Source organism: Dermacentor silvarum, chromosome 8 (genome assembly GCF_013339745.2).
Source record: "Dermacentor silvarum isolate Dsil-2018 chromosome 8, BIME_Dsil_1.4, whole genome shotgun sequence".
Lineage (NCBI taxonomy): Eukaryota > Metazoa > Arthropoda > Arachnida > Ixodida > Ixodidae > Dermacentor > Dermacentor silvarum.
Genome location: NC_051161.1, coordinates 69618135 through 69635690, shown reverse-complemented (window position 1 = coordinate 69635690; position 17556 = coordinate 69618135). Strand labels below are relative to the sequence as shown.

At 45.0% G+C, this 17556-nt stretch overlaps 1 protein-coding gene across 2 annotated transcripts in view; it reads left to right on the top strand.

Annotated features, from left to right (window-relative positions):
• Nucleotides 1-17556, top strand: part of LOC119461392 (beta-1,4-N-acetylgalactosaminyltransferase bre-4-like) — a 144599-nt gene that overhangs the window by 77279 nt on the left and 49764 nt on the right. For both annotated transcript variants that reach the window (XM_037722689.2, XM_049672611.1), the window contains exon 2: nucleotides 10228-10382. The gene's annotated coding sequence lies outside the window, so the exon portion shown is untranslated. The remainder of the gene's footprint in view (nucleotides 1-10227; nucleotides 10383-17556) is intronic.

Here is a 17556-nt window from a genome sequence, read left to right as displayed (position 1 = left end):
TTCGCCGCAGTGCGTACAACCCACGGAAATCTATTTTGTTCGTGAATACGTCTCGTGATGCAGCGGAAATGGGCACGCAAAACACCGAGGCGCCAACCGAGGCGGCGCCGCCGGGCAACGCGATACGTTCGCTTTGGCACTTTCCACTGCAACTATGCTCGTGAAAGCTGCAACTTCTGCGTCAGTTGTGCCCGGGCCTGTGTTTTGCGTCCTTTGCTCGAACGGAGTAATTTCGGGGATCGAGCGCGGCCGTGTACATTAGCACCTAAATACGCCACGCCTCGCACAACCACACGGAATCTTGTCACGCTATATATCGCTTCCTGGGACACCGAATCGAATACATTTTAGTGGCTTCTGAACCGTATGGAACCCACGGATCCAGTGTGTTTTATTTTTCGTATTTCGGTGACAGTTTCAGTGGTAATGTGTAAGAAAGGACAGAGCCGCTCGATGGAAAGGCACACGGTATATAGGGTCCGGCAAAGCACGCCCGACAAACACGCCCGACCACGAAGCGAAGACATACACCTCCGCAACACACGGAGGAGGAGACATGACGTACGGGAATTAAGTGTGTTCTCGGCTGCAGCCAATGTCTTATTGCCTATAGTCGCCCGAAGCTTTCCCGCGCGATGAATTCTACATTTCCGGAACCGAGTGATTTGAACTTGCGATCTAGTCCCATAACGGCCCGTTTCGTCGCTGTCGCGCGCAATATAGCTGAAACGGTGTTTCAGCTGGAAACGTCGACGAGAATTTATTAACATAGCGCAATGAAATTTGTAGGAGATCTCCGGCATGACAAGAATGATGCGTGGGCAAAAGACTTGCAGTAATCGGTCGTATTGTGGGAAATTCAGGCGCCGAATAATTTTGTTCATTGCGAAATTAGGTTCACCGCAATTTTTACATCTCTAGAATCGCGAAAGATCGAGCGTGTACAGCTGCGGAAGGGATTCTCAATTCTTCAGGGAGATTCGTCAAGCTTTCGCGATGTGCGCCCCATGCGAGAACTCGGATCTCTCCAGGAACGTCGGACATAAGAACAACTGTGTTATGCGTACCTCTCTACTCTAAAACGCCCATCCAGCCACTTGAAAAAATCTAATCGATGCAAAACACCGTGGAAAGAATTCTTGCACGATTCATCTCACGGTGAATGTCGACGCTAATGCGGTTAGCATTAAAGCAATGCGGGGACGGACCGCACTGCCGCCGCCGAAACGCGCCATTTACGAGTCATGTATGCCGCCGGACTCCTCTCTCGCGCATCCCTATGGGCATGCTGCGCCATCTAGCGTCGTCACCGCGAAGTCCGCGCGTGGCGCGTGTCTGAATGTGTATTCGAATAGCATTGTCTTGAGTGTAGAAATGACGCCGATTCGATTTCACCCAGCACAGGAGAAATTTAATAGTTTTTTTTGTCATTGAAGAGTGGAACGTACCCATCGACCCAAGTTGGCGTCGAAGAGGTTCATCGAAGAGAGGCAAATGCCTTGTGTCACATACTCAGCGACTCAAATTGGTCCATCGGTTGGTTTCGAGCATGTCTCTCATCACAGCAGTTCGATGCTCTAGCTATCCATGGACCATGTGCTACCCAGTAACCCAAGTTCCCAAAAGATCCCGAAAAGTGCTTGATGTATCCTAAGAATGCTAATTGCATTAAACATTCTTCACAAATGTATGCCAATCTGAGCAACTGATACATCAAGGACAGTCATCAAGGACTTCACAAGTACTAACCCTCTTTTGGTTCTGATAAAAAAAGAGAGCCTGTCAGAGGGGAATCGTGCTTCAGAAATAAAACGGATTTCCGACATGTGGCCCCGCCTGCGAAGTGTATATTCAGAATGGTCGTTGAGTTTACCCGGATAAACGGACCCAGGCGCGAACGAAAAACTTTTTTTTTTCCAAGAACCAAGTGACTTATAGAAAACGTTGACGCCACGTCGTCGTGATGCAGACGGCGCGCCAACTGGCTCTAGCCTAATGCTGGTGTGGCACGCACAACTGTCTCCGGGCGTATATCTGCCGACTCTTAACCATTATTCGTAACAGGAGCCGAAAGGGTGTAAATTTAATCCGGAGCGTTCTCTCGCGAGGCCGTGCATGTCATGAGGTCGGGAAAGCCGCGACGCGGCAATGCCATATATTTCAACTTGCGCAAGACGATGCATCCGCATGGAGACGGCAGCTCTCGTAATGTAGCTGGTATACTGCAGCTATACGCACTTTTTTTTCTCTCTCTCTCTCTCTCTCTCTCTTGCATCTCGCGCTTTTGCCTATCCGCTTTGCGCCTTCGCATACACGTACTTCCCTGTGAAAAACGATACTGTACCAAGGGCATTGTGATAAACCCGACTTCTTTTTCTTCAAGCGCAGATTTTTTTTTTTTCGAACTTTGCTGGGTTTTCGTGGCCGTGGGTGCTGCGTGGCTGTTATCTTGCCGAACAGGTCAACCAACCACGGCGGAGGACGTGCGCGACGTCACCGCCTCTGGGTTCTTTGCACCACCACCAGGTGGCGCTCGCCTCCGCGCATCCGCGGCATCGGCCGCGCAGGGAAAACAATCGCAGCAGAACGTGCAGCAGAGCGTACCAGTCGGTTGGCACAAGGCGCCGATCAGCGCGAGGCCGGACTCAGTTTTTTTTTTTCTGTGACTTGGAATGTAGGGAGCCATCAGTGTTGGGGGCACCCCCAAGGTTAGGGAACATAAACCGCCGGTTGCGTACAAAAGAACGCATAAAGGTACACAAAAGAACCTCAAATGAGTGCAATAAAAAGGTTGGTACATTTTGAAACGTAGTTGGCGGGGCATCGTGCGGTTGTGCGCCGGTATTTGATAATTGCCGAATCCTCACCCGACGAAGAGACTAAAGAACGCACGAAATGGTTGAAGCATACACGATACATAGGTGGGGTCCCCCTTGCGTAACGTATGGCATTGGGCTGCTAAGCACGAGGTCGCGCGATCGAACCCCGGCCGCGGTGGCCGCATTTCGATGGGGGCGAAGTGCGAAAACACCCGTGTACACGTAGATTTAGGTCCACGTTAAAGAACCCCAGTTGGTTCAAATTATTCCGGAGTCCCCCACTACGGAGTGCCTCCTAATCAGATCTTGGTTTTTGCACGTAAAACCCCATAATTAAATTTTTAAGCGGGCCATCGCAAAGCTTAATAAAAAAATTGTTTGAGTCATATGGCTATGCGCCCGAGCTGCTCGATGCGTTCACCATTTGGCGTCGCAGTAAACGCATTTTAACTATTTTCATATCGTCTTTTAGCACATCATCGGGCTATATTTATGTCCACTGCAGGACGAAGGGTTCTCCCTACGATCCCCAATTACCCCTGTCTTGCGCTATCTATAGCTGATACAAACTTGCGCCTGCAAATTTCCTGACTTCATCACCCCACCTATTTTTCTGTCGTCCTCGAATTTTCTTCCCTACTCTTGGTATCCATTCTGTAACGCTAATGATCCACCGGTTACCCATCCTACGCATTACATGGCCTGCCCAGCTCCATTTCTTCCGCTTATTATATCGTCTATCCCCGTTTGTTCTCTGATCCACACCGCTCTCTTCCCGTCTCTTAATGTTAGTCCTAAGATTTTTCGTTCCATCGCTCTTTGTGCGGTCCTTGTTCTCGAGCTTCTTTGTTAACCTCCCAAGTTTCTGCCCCATATGTTAGCACCGGTAGAATGCAATGATTGTTCGCTTTTCTTTTCAAATATACAATGGTAAGCTCCCAGTTAGGATTTGGCAATGCCTGCCGTATGCACTCCATCCCATTTTTATTTTTTTGTAAGTTTCCTTCTCATGATCAGGGTCCCCTGTGAGTAATTGACCTTGATAAACGTACTCCTTTACAGACTCTAGAGGCTGACTGGCGATCCTGAATTCTTGTTCTCTTGCCGGGCTGTTGAACATTATCTTTGCCTTCTGCATAATAATCTTTTAGTACATATGTTCCTTCAAATAAAAATTGATTGTTAGTCTGCGCTCTTGTGTTGTTTTTTTGCTTGTACCGTCGTTTCGCGCTCCTCCGAATAAGTTTCTAAAGCATCCCTGTAACTTGAATAATGTAACTTGAAATTGTGGGCCGCAGTGTCCAAACTCGGCATTGCGAACTTCCTATAGTTCACTCGTCAGTTTCAATTTGTGTTTAAATTATTAATAAATTCAGCTTTTTTATTTGAAAGGTTCTGCGCGGTTCGTATACTTTTGCTCGTTCGAGTACGTACGTGCGTTGCTGCATTCCGTTCCGGTATGCTAGCATTTTCCGGCCAGTTCTTTCCTTATGTACTCGACGCAGAAAAAAAAAAAAAAAGCGAGAAAAGAAAATTGTGGCCTCACTTAAATCAAGGTTTTGCTTTTTTTTTTTTTTTTTTGCGAGCGTAGCTAAAGACATCAAGAACTGTCACGCGCCGTTGCATACGTATACACGCCACGCATGACAGCCAGCCCGTGATTCGGGACGAGGGACAGGTTCGCGGAAGTCGGACTGGTGCTGCTCTGCATGCATATATCCGTGACTGACGGGCTTGGCGTAACCAGTCTTTTATGTTTATGTATGTTCCGTTTACTACTTTTTTTTTCTATCTTTCCTGCATGCCTTATTGCGCCCCGGCAGACGCGGAGTGTTCCTGCTCCCATCTCGAATTGCATAAAGTGCACGCAGTCCACGCAGACCGGATGAGTGAGAATTTAGTTTTCTTTCCGTTGCCGACCGTTGCGATTTCTCGGTGCCCTTGGAATATAACCTCGCGTTTCGGTCGTCACGCCTGAGGCGCTCCGCGATTTATTATAAGTGGTCTGGCTGGATGCGTGCAGCACTAATGTGCGCTCTGTCTCTGCAGTGCACGCACAGGCAGCTGCAAAAGTTTACGGGACACTGGGTTTGCTAATAATGCTGAATTACCTCGAAGCTTGAAGGAATATAGCCTCGAAGTCCAAGTTTCGATCTGTAGTAGTTTATGCGGCCTACATAGTGATTCATCAAGGTAGAAGCGCCATGTCCAAACCGAGCAGAAATTCGCATTTCTATTGTAAGCCGTGTCTCGTAAGCTTTTGTGGCCCAGTGTATCACGGCGTGAAGTAGCGCGACTGTCTCATAGCGGTGTCGTGTAGTTAGGTGTGCAAGTATACAATTATATTTAGTGCAGCGAAAAAGAAAAAAAAAAAAACACGAAAGAAAGCGCAATTCTGGCGTCTTTCGCAATCTGAAATGAAGTGTGGCCGTATACAGTTCTTGCTTAATGCTGCGCATGTTTTTCGCTTATTGGAAAAGCCACTGATATCATATTGCGTTGCTTGCCTCGAACGTATACATTAACCGACACGCCCCGCGGCTGTCTTTAGCGCTCTATATAAGCTCACATTATTACGCCGTCACGTCGACTCCTATAGAGAGTCGCTGCGCTTACTATACTGCATGCACTTGTTGGCGACATGCACCTATACGTGCTTGTGGTTCTCAGACTTTCCTTAACTGCGGTTTAGCACGCTAGGCACCCTTTTCCGTGTTCGCCATAGACAGTGACTGCCGGCATTTTGAAACTGCATGGGACGCATGAGGGGATATAAATGCGGAGGCATCACGCAATTCCGTTAGCTTTTATCCGGTGCGGTGCGCATTTTGATGACGGCGTGCGCATGTCTATAGAAAGTGCGAGTCTGTATAGTTTTGTTAAGTCGCGGACAGGGACACTTGCGTGGCGCACGGTGCTGTTTCTATACGTCCTATATAAATTTATTAAAATTTTTTAAGGTTGCGTTGAATTTTGTTGTGCAAGGGTTCTAATGTGATGACTTTGTTATGCGTTTTCCGTACAATAAGTAAAGAAAAGGAAAATGAATGGTAATAAAACAGCCACGATCGCGTATTGTGTAATGTAAGTTATTTGGAAGGCCTTCAAAATAATTTATATATATATGTGGGAATGTCGCGTACACGCTGTCCTATGCGTTTTTCTTTTCGTGCTTACGTTTTCTTTAATTAGGTACAGGGCAGTAAGACTGGAGCGCTTTCGATGCTGTCTCGGAAGTCTTGTCCGATGGGCGCTGCTCTCCCTTATTTTTAATTGCGCTAAATGAAGGTTCAAGGGGGCCTCGAGACCCTTTAGGGAAACCACTGGCAAGCCTCAGGCTCAGAGCGCCCTAAATGATTTATTGTAATAACTTTACTACATACCGGTTTCTTGCCAGTTGTTTATATCACAGGCCTGTGTCACCTTTTAGTGAAAATTTAGTGCATAAAAGATGCCCCCAAGGATCACTATTTTTGCCATTGTGCAGGTCCTAACTATAGCAGCTACGCAAAAACTGGTGACATATTTTCATATCTGCTTGAAAAAACTATTATTGGCTGAAATTTCAAATCTATAGTGCAAATAGTTGTTTCTAGGAGCATCTACCGTTAGTATCGTTCAGCATATCACTTAATGGAACACATTTCACGCAGGTTTCGCCAAATAAGTGACCATATTCGCAAAACTTTTTTTTTCCCCCTTTTGTGAATATGCTCGAATGTAGATTCGAATGTATGAATATATTCGGCAAGAATGTTGTTCTCACAAATGGGTTCCTTTATTGCTTCTTTTTTTCTCCACTGCAGACAGCGAATCCGTATATAACGAACGCATCACGAAATTTCGCTCAAGTTTGTTATAGGCGACTTGTAATATATCCAACTACCTGAAATGTCGTTCTTATATATTTAGCTCGTAAAAGTCTGTTCTTTATAATTGACTTTCGGCTGCACACTCAAATATCCCCCTAATCACCGTAACGGCTTCTGTAAACTATACGTATATATACCGAAGGAAACTTATATTTCCCGCTCCGCGATCATCGGCACTTACCTATCTGCAGTGCGCATGATAGATGAAAATAATGCGGTCACTTCACTCTGACGCTAAAATAACGTCTTCCAAGTGGCTTGGGAACCGAAACACAAGGCCTTCTAATTCTGGGCCCACGAGATCGTGTTTCACGCGCTGGGCGCGGCATGCACCATCTCGTCGTACCTCTGCTATAATATATCGTATGTAGCCTTCTCCGCTTGAATCCGCGTTTCCGGACTCCAATTCGCGCGGCTGCCTGCGCAGCAGTCGTGATCAGAATTAGGCTTCGCTTTAATAAAGAAACAAAGAAACGGCACACACAGAAGCGCTATGAAATGTAAAAATTGTGGTCCACCCGATTGTAACACGAAGCTGTACGAAGGAAACCCGTATACGCGGATCGCAAGAAGAAGTCTTCTTATTTGAAGAAAGAATTGTCCGGGGTGCCGGACCAGGACGAATTTTCCTTGACCTCACTGAGCAAATGAGTGAACGTAATTCACTGGCGTATCCGTACAAATTCGGAGTTCGACGCAGATCACTGTTCAGTTGCGGCACGTTAAACCCATTGCATTCCTATAGGTTGTCACGGACCATAGAATAGAGATAATTGCTGAGTTCGTTGAACTCGGCAACGTAGTGTCGCTGCCCATAAAAATCCGCGTCAGATGAGCGTGAAGTCTCTCCTCGGAGCTATTTAATCGTATATCAACGCACAAAGGTTCACCTGCATGCGAAGGTCGGCTGAGACGAAGTCGTCAACTCTAACACGCGCCCACACAGGAGCATATATACTCTCTGTATCAGAATGATTGTATCATAATTCTTGTAACTTCCCGGTTGTAGGGCAGCGCAATTATAATTATCGAGCTAAATTGCTGTAGAACAGGCTGACATTGCTCGCGCAAGAAATCGAAATGCTTCATTCGCTAAATTAACACATTTGTGTCAATCAACATTTCAGCTAATTACGTTAGGGTGCGCATATTGTAATTTGCGAGTCGAAGCCAGTGAATTCTTGAAATGCATTCTCTGGGAAGGAATTTTGAAACTGGCACCAATATTAACCCCCTGCGCCGTCAAAACAGCGGTAAGATGCACTGTTCACTTTAAAGAAACGCTTTGTTGCGCACTGCAGGACAAAATTAACTGGAACACACCTACGTCGCGTAGCGCAATCTGGCCGCGATGCCTCGCCGCGTTCGCACTCTTTCTATGCGATCACATTTCCTTCGGCCGTCAATCGGACTTGTGCGAAATCGCTGCTTTTGACGGGGGGCAAGCGGGAGGCGTGCCGGCGTTGAGCGCGTTTGTGTTCGCGTTTACCGGTCAAGAGATCGAATGAGCTAAGAAAAAAAAAATTAAAGAAAAGTGGGGAGAACGAAGCGAACGGGGTCGGCATGTATGGAGAATATATATGCACGCACGGGCGCAGCGTGTGATTGATGTCACGCGCTATTTTTTGCTGCCACGGGGCTCGTCGCCGATGGAGTTCTTCGTCGGCGGTCGACGGCGGATGCATTATGGATGGCCAGACGACGGGAAATGCGCGAACGTGTTTCCTGGCTCTGGTTTCCTGAAGGGCTACCCTCCTTCTCCTCCTCTGTCAGTCACCTCCCCCTCTCTCTGCAGCCAACCTCGTGGCCCGCTTCGTCGAAGGCGAAATGTGCGAACGAGCTGTCACGAGCTTGCCAAGAGGGGGGCAGAGATCGCGTTGTTATTTCTCTCTCTCTCTCTCTCTCTGTGCGGCCTCCTTTCTGTCAGCCGTTGCTGTTGCGCAGTGGCAATGGCGGGATTGCTGGGCAGTGCACGTGTTTGCGGGTTCGATTCCCTCTGCGGCAGCCGTGTTTTGTTAAGGGCGGAAGGCGAAAGCGCTCGTGTAGTGTACCGAGCTTTGGATGCCACGTTTAGGGAACCCCTACATTCTTACGTAAATCGAACGGCGTTCCGCGTTAAATCTCGGGACGTATGGAACGGCGCTCAATGCTTTGGAATATATATATATATATATATATATATATGGAACTATGTTCCATGCAGAAAAATAGCCACTGTTATCCGGAAGATTGCTTAAAATTGTTTCACATATCTATAACTGGAATCATGGTTAAGTATACAGTGGCGATTCCACTGGCACACAGTTCCACATATTTATTGTCTTACAAAAAATCTTATATATGCATAAAATGCCGTTTCATGTCATTTTTATATTTTGTGCGGAAAGCCGGCCGTTCCATTTGGCCAACAAGGACGGTATTAAGAAAAATTGTTCACTTATGACTAGAACCGGACTAGAACCCGAGTGGGGAAAGGATTAAGAGTGTATTTGGTCAAAATTAATCCGGAGCTGTGCACTACGGCGGTGTGGTTACGGCGTTTCCTAAAGAGCGGAGGACAAACGGTTGTTCTTGCATAACAGCTTACAAAAGACGCACGCAAAGGTCCCCCCCCCCCCCCCCCAATCTTCTCTCCTTTCTTTTTCTATGCGTCTTTTGTAGGCTTATTTCTCTCAACAGTCACGCAATAACGCTCGCGTTCCCTCCTTTATGTACACGTCAAAGAACCCCAGGGTGTAACTTAATCTTGAGCCCTTAATGCGGACTCCCTCGCAGATCACTGTTCAGTTACGGCACGTTAAACCCTACAGTGTTTTAACTATTTTTATTTAAATCGTTTGCCACAGCATCTACATATACTTGCTGCCTGACTCTTTTAGTACATCCACTTCGCTCACTTCGTGCCGTGTGCGAAAGATACGTGGTATTTATACTTAAAGCGCAAAAAAAAAAAAAAAAAAACGAAGACGCAAGAAGGAAATCCAGACAGGAGGAGCGCTACTTCAACGAACGTTTATTCTCGGAAAAACACGTCTGTTTATCAGTCGACACAGAGACCAAAAGCAAATTACATCATTCCGCAAGCGCGCCCCCAAACCCCCCAAAAGAGTTTAAAACAAGTTACAAAAAGTTAAGTGTGACACAGCTGTGCTCATTAAAAAAAAAAAAAAGCAAACACGAAAAACCAAAATCCCCGAAAGCGTAAGACTTGGTAGAAATCTTGTGTCTTCGTTTCTTGGGTTTAAGTCAAGTATTCAAGTGTATTCAATAGGTCAAGTAGTCAACCTAACTCACCCAAGTTTCAGTTCGTGGATACCTGGTGTGTGCATTACCAGGTTTATGCGTATGATATACCTTAGCTGCGGTTAATGCTCGTGACGCCTTGTATAAAGCGATCGCTCTACACGCGTACCTGCTAAGCCCCCCCCCCCTCCCTTCCCTGTTTGCGTAGCTGCGTCGGTGCTTCTTTGTTTCGTCCGTGAATTTTCCGCGCGTGGATGTGTAAACAACACGGCGTGCCTTCTTCGTCTTCGCAGGCGTCAGCGGACCTCCGGCTCAACCGAACCTCAGCGGCAAACAGCGGCTTCGCTTAGGCAAGCCATGCGGGTGCCCAGGTTACGTGGTTGCCTCCTAGGCGGCGTGATCCTAGCGGAACCTCTCCAACCGCGATCGTCGGGGCACATTTCACCCGGTGAGTGTATGTCGCCTATATTCCCCCCCCCCCCCCCCCCCGCCCCGAAACTCCTCGAACATTATGTATTGCACATAGTTTTCAGTCCTTAACTATAGGAAGCGCTTACGGAAGGTTTCAGCCCGGACATGATGCGTGATGCATTCCGAACTGTAATTAAGGTGGGATATAGTCATTTCTTGCCACCGACTTTCGAGAAAAGTGACACTAATTTGATATATAGGTCGTCGCATCGTCACAGAGACGACGAGACGCAGCCATGAAGGGGCCTTTCAAGACCGCGAAATGACACGAATTGTTTTTTTTTTTTTTTTGCCGTGCTTTAATTAATTTTTTTTTTCGTGAGGAAAATCCAGAATGCAGCGTCAACGTGGCAACAGACCACACGATGTTGCGTCTCTGTCTTTCTGTGTTTATGTGAAGAAAATCAGTTTTTACCGTGTGAAGCAGGAAGGGATGGTTACTTTCGCCATGTACAGGGAGGTCGTGCTTGTGGTATCTAACACACTCGCATAAAAAAAAAGGCGGGGTGGGGGTTCATTTTCGTATCATGTAAGTGAGAAGAATTGACTTTAAAACCGATTACGTCAACGAGAGATCTTCAGGCCTCATAATGACATTTAATCGCGCTTGTTTGTTTATTTTCACATACTGTTAACCCTATACAGGCTCATACAGCAGAGTGCATACAAAGGTGCGCATTTCTAGTTACCATATTGCACTATAACATAAAATTAAAAAGCAACGTGAAAATAACACGAAAATAACAATCGCATTACAGCGGAGCATTCCCGGTGAAACGAAAAACAGTGAAAAAAAGAGTGTGTTTTGCCACATTAACGGCACAGTAGCGCTGACAGTGGCGAGAAACGTGCGGAAGTTTATGCAAGTTTGAAGATGCGTGTCAGTAATCACTGCTAATTCCGTAGTGTCTTCATCTTGATTTTTATTGAATGCGGAATATGGGAAGTTTGACTACAGATAGACCGGGCTATCCCAAAGTCATGGACAGGAAAAAAAAAAGATTCTGAACATACAACGTTCTTTTTTTTTAATTAATGAACGTATTTCTCTCTCCCTGTCAAGTCTATATATAACAAAACGGCAAGACACTACTAGATCAATTTGCTGAATCACCGACGCGAAACAAAAAAGAAAAAGAAAGGTTATAAACTACAAGGACAACACAAACATGGACAGTTACTGTGAACATAGAGGGGGAAAAAAAGTACATAAAACACTGTTTGCATGGACTTTATCAGTTCACTATCTGCAAGGAAATACCGCCGAGCTTCGAGAGCTAATCTATTTTTTTTGGACGCGAATGGGGTCCAAGCACTTCTTGCTCAGAGTAAGGCTGCCTATGTAAGGTGTTAAGGCAACTGCGGAAAATCTCGTGCATGTGACGTTGTGGGCGCTCAACGAGGCAGTGCTCAACAGAAGCTTCCATTGTGGTACGGTATACCTTGCACTTATATGATGCCCTTTTCTGTACACGCTGCAAAAAGTAATTAAGACGTATAGACTATCTTGAGGCGTAATCGGTGTAGGAGGGCGTCTATAGTGTGTGGTCGATCTTGACGTTTACAGTGAAGCGAAGCAGATGGACAGATTACAATAAAGACTACTTCGCACGATCGTCAAACCAAGTCGTCCAGCATAACCTTCCCTTAGGCCGCAAAGGATTTCGGTGGTGAGAGGGCCGAAGGTGACAGTCATTCTAAAGCATGTTTCTCTGCTACCAGTTTATCTGCTACCGCATTGCCTTATACTATAACAATATGTTTTGGAATTTGTTGTAAATAAATCTGACCACCACAGGATGCCGCGAGAGTTGATCATTTACTAGTTCAATAAGATAGCGGCGAAGAGTTGCATTGGAAGTAATAATGTGTTAGCGTCTCCAGGGGTGCATTAGAATCGGTGAAAATTACCCATTTGCTGCTGTGTACGCTCTTTCGCCAGCGAATTTCGCAGCTCGAAAAATGCCTAGTAGTTCCCCGACTGTATATTACGCCAACATGAACGTTTTTGTGTGTCATGTGCCGGAATTCAAGTTGCAGCCGTTGAATAAGCATTTGTTCGAGATGAAATCTGTAAATACGAATGTGGAGCCCTCCTGTAACTCGTTCATATGCGCAGCAGAGTTAAAAATTTGTCCGTTAGTGGAGACGTTCGTGACTTCGTTCAAGGACCTTGAACCTGCAGCCTTATAGAAGCGGTAATCAGCTAGCTGCCATGCAGGATAGGTAAAATCTGGACGTGTATACTATTATTTCAGATCAGTTCAATTCAGTTTATTGTCCATTCAGTACGATGATTATGTAAAAGATAGTCCAAAGTGAACGACTGCAACGGGGGACCCTCGGTTCAGATTTTAAAAAAAATTATATATATATATATATATATATATATATATATATATATATATTATACAAGACGTGCGTTAAAGCACGTCTTGTATATATACGCGCGAAATTATATACGTTGGTAAGAGGCAAACAAACAAGTACATATCAAAAGGCATAATTATACAGAAACATATTAACGGACATGAAACTATTTTAAAAAATAAAGCATTTCAATGATGCTATTTGCTGAAATGAATGTGGTAGGTCATTCCATATTTTAACACTGAAAACGAGGATGTCATTTTTCCATAGTTGGTGTTACATTTAGGTAGTAGAAAGTTGTAATGCGCAAATCCTAGTGGATTTGGTATTAGTAATCTCAAGTCTACAAATTCGTAGGCAAGCTGTTTGTAATTGAAAAAAGAGAATACTTAAATGATAGTTCAACAAGCCACATATAGGTCGAATAAAATTAGCCTGAAGAAGCGGGAGAGCATTTGAGTAAACGGAACTTCGTGATTATACGAATAGCCTGGCTTCTGTATGTGTCGAATAGACGAGAGGTGACAGTTATGTGTTTCCCCAGGAAGCAATACCGTATATGATATGACTATGAATGAACTCAAGGTATACAGATAATAATGCGTGTTCTGAAAAAAAAAGAAGCTCCTGATTTAATCAGTGTTTTTATGTCGAAAGCTGTTTTTGTTTAACAAATGCAATATGATTAGTAACTTGAAGTTAGGATCTGATTTTATGCCAAGGAATGGCACACAGTCCTCTGCAGGAATAAGGCGACTGTCGAGGGTTACTTCGGGTATACACGGCAACATCCTCTGTTTTGTTTTAAATATCATGAACTGAGTTTTAACAGGGTTTAAAATTAAATTACTTAACTGACACCATTCTGCAACTTTCGCTAGTTCATTGTTCAGTTTAGAGAGTAAGGTTGTTAGACTTGTCTGACAACCTTAGCGACTGGCCGCTCGAGGCATCTTGCGTGTATTCGCTGGCTTCTTTCACGTTCGGAAAAACTTTTATGTAGCAGTGTGTTGAGCAACAGAAAGCTGTATCGGGAGTTTATCGTGCTGCTCTACAATTTTCTCAGTGACACTTTTAATCTAACTATAATATTTGAGAGGTCGAGTAATTAAGACTAAGTATGTAATGAGGCGGAATGGCAAAAGACAATCTGAGTATCTCCAAGCGACGGCAACTAACATTACCTTGATTCGGTCCAGCTACGTGGCATTTGCATGTTTTTAAATCTTGGTGCGTGATAGTTGGAACAGCCTGTATATCTATAGTTTTTTTTTTTTTTTTAGACCATTCACAATGTTGAAGAATTACCTGTGGCAGATAGCGTAATTGCAGTCCTTAAGCTCGATTACTCGAAGCGACGGACTTCAATCGCTCGAGAAATCGAAAGGCATAATCGACTAATTCGCAAGAATTCACTAATTGACTTTTTTAATTATGACTTTACGGTACCTGTTGCAATTTACAAATTACAGCCGATGAGTTTGCAAAGTATATATCCACTTGGAACGAATTGTAAGGAACGCATGGGTTTCGAGACATGCTCCGTGTGGTAAAGATGCACTATTGTTCCACTTAACTTTTTTAACAAACCGTTAACAAGCCGTTTTATGCATTGAAGAACAAAAGTAACCGGAACGCTCATGTATTTCGTCGCACACATGGGGAATGAATATCTCGAAGCTGGCGTCATTCTGAAAAGCCGTTCCGATGGATACGCCTTGCGAATTCTCAAGTGAATTACAAGATGCACCCTAAAGTAATTATTAGAAAGTTAATGAATGCTTTTTAAATTCGTCTTTATGTTTTTCGCTTTCTCGTGCAAGTAATGTGCGCCGCTTTAAGTGATCCATCGCAATGACTGGAATTCTGCAATGTGCCAGGCGATCTGTAAAAACAAAAACAAAATTTATGATCAACAAAAAAAAAAAATTGAAGAAAGGGCCCGGTATAATTCACGTTCTATTCCGGCTGCGTAACACTTTTCATGAGATTTTGGTGCTCTACACGACGAATCGTCGCGCCTTCCATTCCTCGAGATTGATAATCCGAGTTGCAATGAAAACTGCTAAATCCCGGTGTTCCGCGAAACTCAAGGTTTAACGTCGCAGCTTTCACGTTCGTCGTGGTTCAGCAAATTTCTTTCCTTTTTTTCTTTTTTTTTACGTTTGTTTCGTATTCATGCGCTAGAGCGATGCGCAGGTAACATCCCGGTTGAGGGTTGTAAATCTTGTACTGCGTAGCTGGTAAGGGAAACGGCGGTTACGTTCACTCTTAGCCGTGATAGACTGGCGTTTGGCCACCTGCATCCCGAACATCAAAGTGTATAGCGTATCTACTTATCATTCTAGGAAGAGAAAGACACGATGCCTTCGTTCTTGTTTCCGGTTATTTCTCTTGCATGATGTGCTGCACCTGGATCATTGTTCCTGACATAGCTCTCGCCGTATAGGTGAGAGCAATTGTACATTTGCTGGCTTTTAGACTGCGGAGTGGTGTGATGCTTCGTGTGCACGCTAAATCTCGGATTGCGCGCGGTTGGCCCAGTTGCTTCGTATCATTTACGTTTTTACCTATAGGAGCGTTTTCGCGAAACCGTAAAAGAACACTTGGAAATACATTTAGTATTCAACTGCAGATTGTCGCTTTCGAACCGAACAACGCATCACATGCATCATGGGAGCTTCCACTGTGAGGCTTGCTTACGCGGTTACGTATTTGGAGGCAATGCTGATGCACGTTTGATCCTGGACTGCTCCCGTGACGAAATGGCGCGTGGTTGATTGCCACTTTTCGTTCGTTTTTCATCTGGACCGATTCGTAGACTTAATGTCGTCATAGGTGGGTCCATTGCGCAGTGCAGTGTTATTCCCCTTTAAAGAGACCTGTGAAAGCAATAGGACTAAAGTGGTCGGTGGTGATGCGAATTAACCAATTGCGTAACCTGGTTGCACCTTCAGTTCCGCAAATGCTTGATTGTCCCACATCGTTTTTTTTTTTTTTTTTTTTTTTGCTTAGCCATGTCTACATGTCATAGCAGTAGCTATGTAGCTATGTCCACTTTATGCGGCAAGCCAAAGCGCAGTCATCGTATCGTCAAGAAGGAATGGGCCTCGTAGATTGAATTACTTTTCTCTCTATCTGCATCCTCCGTACTGAGTACACTTTCAGAGTCCCTGAAGCTATTGCCGTAGCCATTCATTGTACTTTTTACAACAAAAGGCTTACTATGGGCCCCGAAATTGGACCGGAACTCAAACGAAAGTTGAATTCTCATAAATAACGTATAGTCTAACAGTAAGAAAATGCTAACGCTTCCGTCAGCTCTCGATCTGAAAACGGAAGTTTACGCAGGGAGTGTTCAATGAGGATGAACTCGGCAGAGTTTTTTTTTTTTTTTTCGCATAGTTGCCACGCGGAATTATGTGAAAAGTGAAATTATGCATAATCATGGATGCCCGTTTAATGCTGATACTACGCGACAGCGACTAGGGAAATACATTGTGCACGCACTAGAGCCATCTCTCATAGCCGTCAGGCCTTGTCCCAGAATATGTCCTTTTAATTCGTAATTCTTTGTCCCAGAATATGACAAAGTAGATGACCGGCATCCGCTACAGACGCAGAAGCGGAGAATTTCGGACATTGGACATACATTGTCTTCCGATGGCAGACCCGAGGTCCAAGTGATTGCTGGTGTAAGGGCCGCTTTGCCCCAAAGTCTCCAAGGAGCTATACTTCCTACAACTGATAAAGATTCAAGGAAGTCACCAGGCATGCTGGAACGTGAGGATCACAGGGCTGTGTCCATTCTTTTGCCCAAGATCAATATTTGAATTGCACTTGGGAATGCTCTTTCGTATGAGGTTGGAACATCCAAAATTAGTTTCACCCCGTTTTTATTTGCCGGCTCGTTAGGGAAAACTTAAATAATGGGCGTCCTAGCATAAGAGAATGCCTTTATATACCACGCATTTTTCGCACTCTTTTGAAAACTGATTTGGCTGACTGTAAAACAGTCCACATCGCAGAGGCGACGACTGTTAATTTTTTGTACCTGAACGGAGTCAGCCGCCTGAGTTTAATTGTTCGCCCTCTTTGGAAACTCCGTTTGTGGAGCATTACTTTTTACCAACCGCGGTAGCTTAGTGCACCTATGACTTCGCGATGATGTCCGCGATTCGATACGGGCAAAATGCAAAAAAAAAAAAAAAAAAGCAGGTTGTTGAGAATACTACTGCGGCGTGTCTCATAATCGGATCTGGGTTCTGGTGCGTAATAATTTAATTAGCATTGCTTTTCTGAGCCAGGTGCGGTGACGTGTCGACATTTTCTTCCTTTTCTTGGCCCGATGCCTACAGATGACGTTCAGAATCGGGGCTTCCCCAACCTTAAGCGTCTCCCCGTTGGGTAAAATTAGCTCCGACTCGGTATATCACTAAATCGCGAACAACGGGCTTGAAGGGCATACTTGAAATAAGAGCGGAAAACGGCGGCAACACGGAAAGGCCACAGGACAAGCGCTGTCTATAATGTGGTTAAAGATTCCCCTCAGTCGCTCTCTATAATCTCACCCATGGCGCTCTTCGGTCATATTTACCCCCCTGTGCCACAAAACACTACATTCATCATAATGGAATCTCACCGTCGCTTTCTGGCGCACATTTACCGTTGTCATTGAGCAAGCTGGGAAAAAAAAAAAAAAAAAAAAAAAACCCTTCCGCTGGTTGCAACGGCGAAGTATGCGCCGACGCGAGCCTATCTACAGGTGGCCGAAGCTGCTC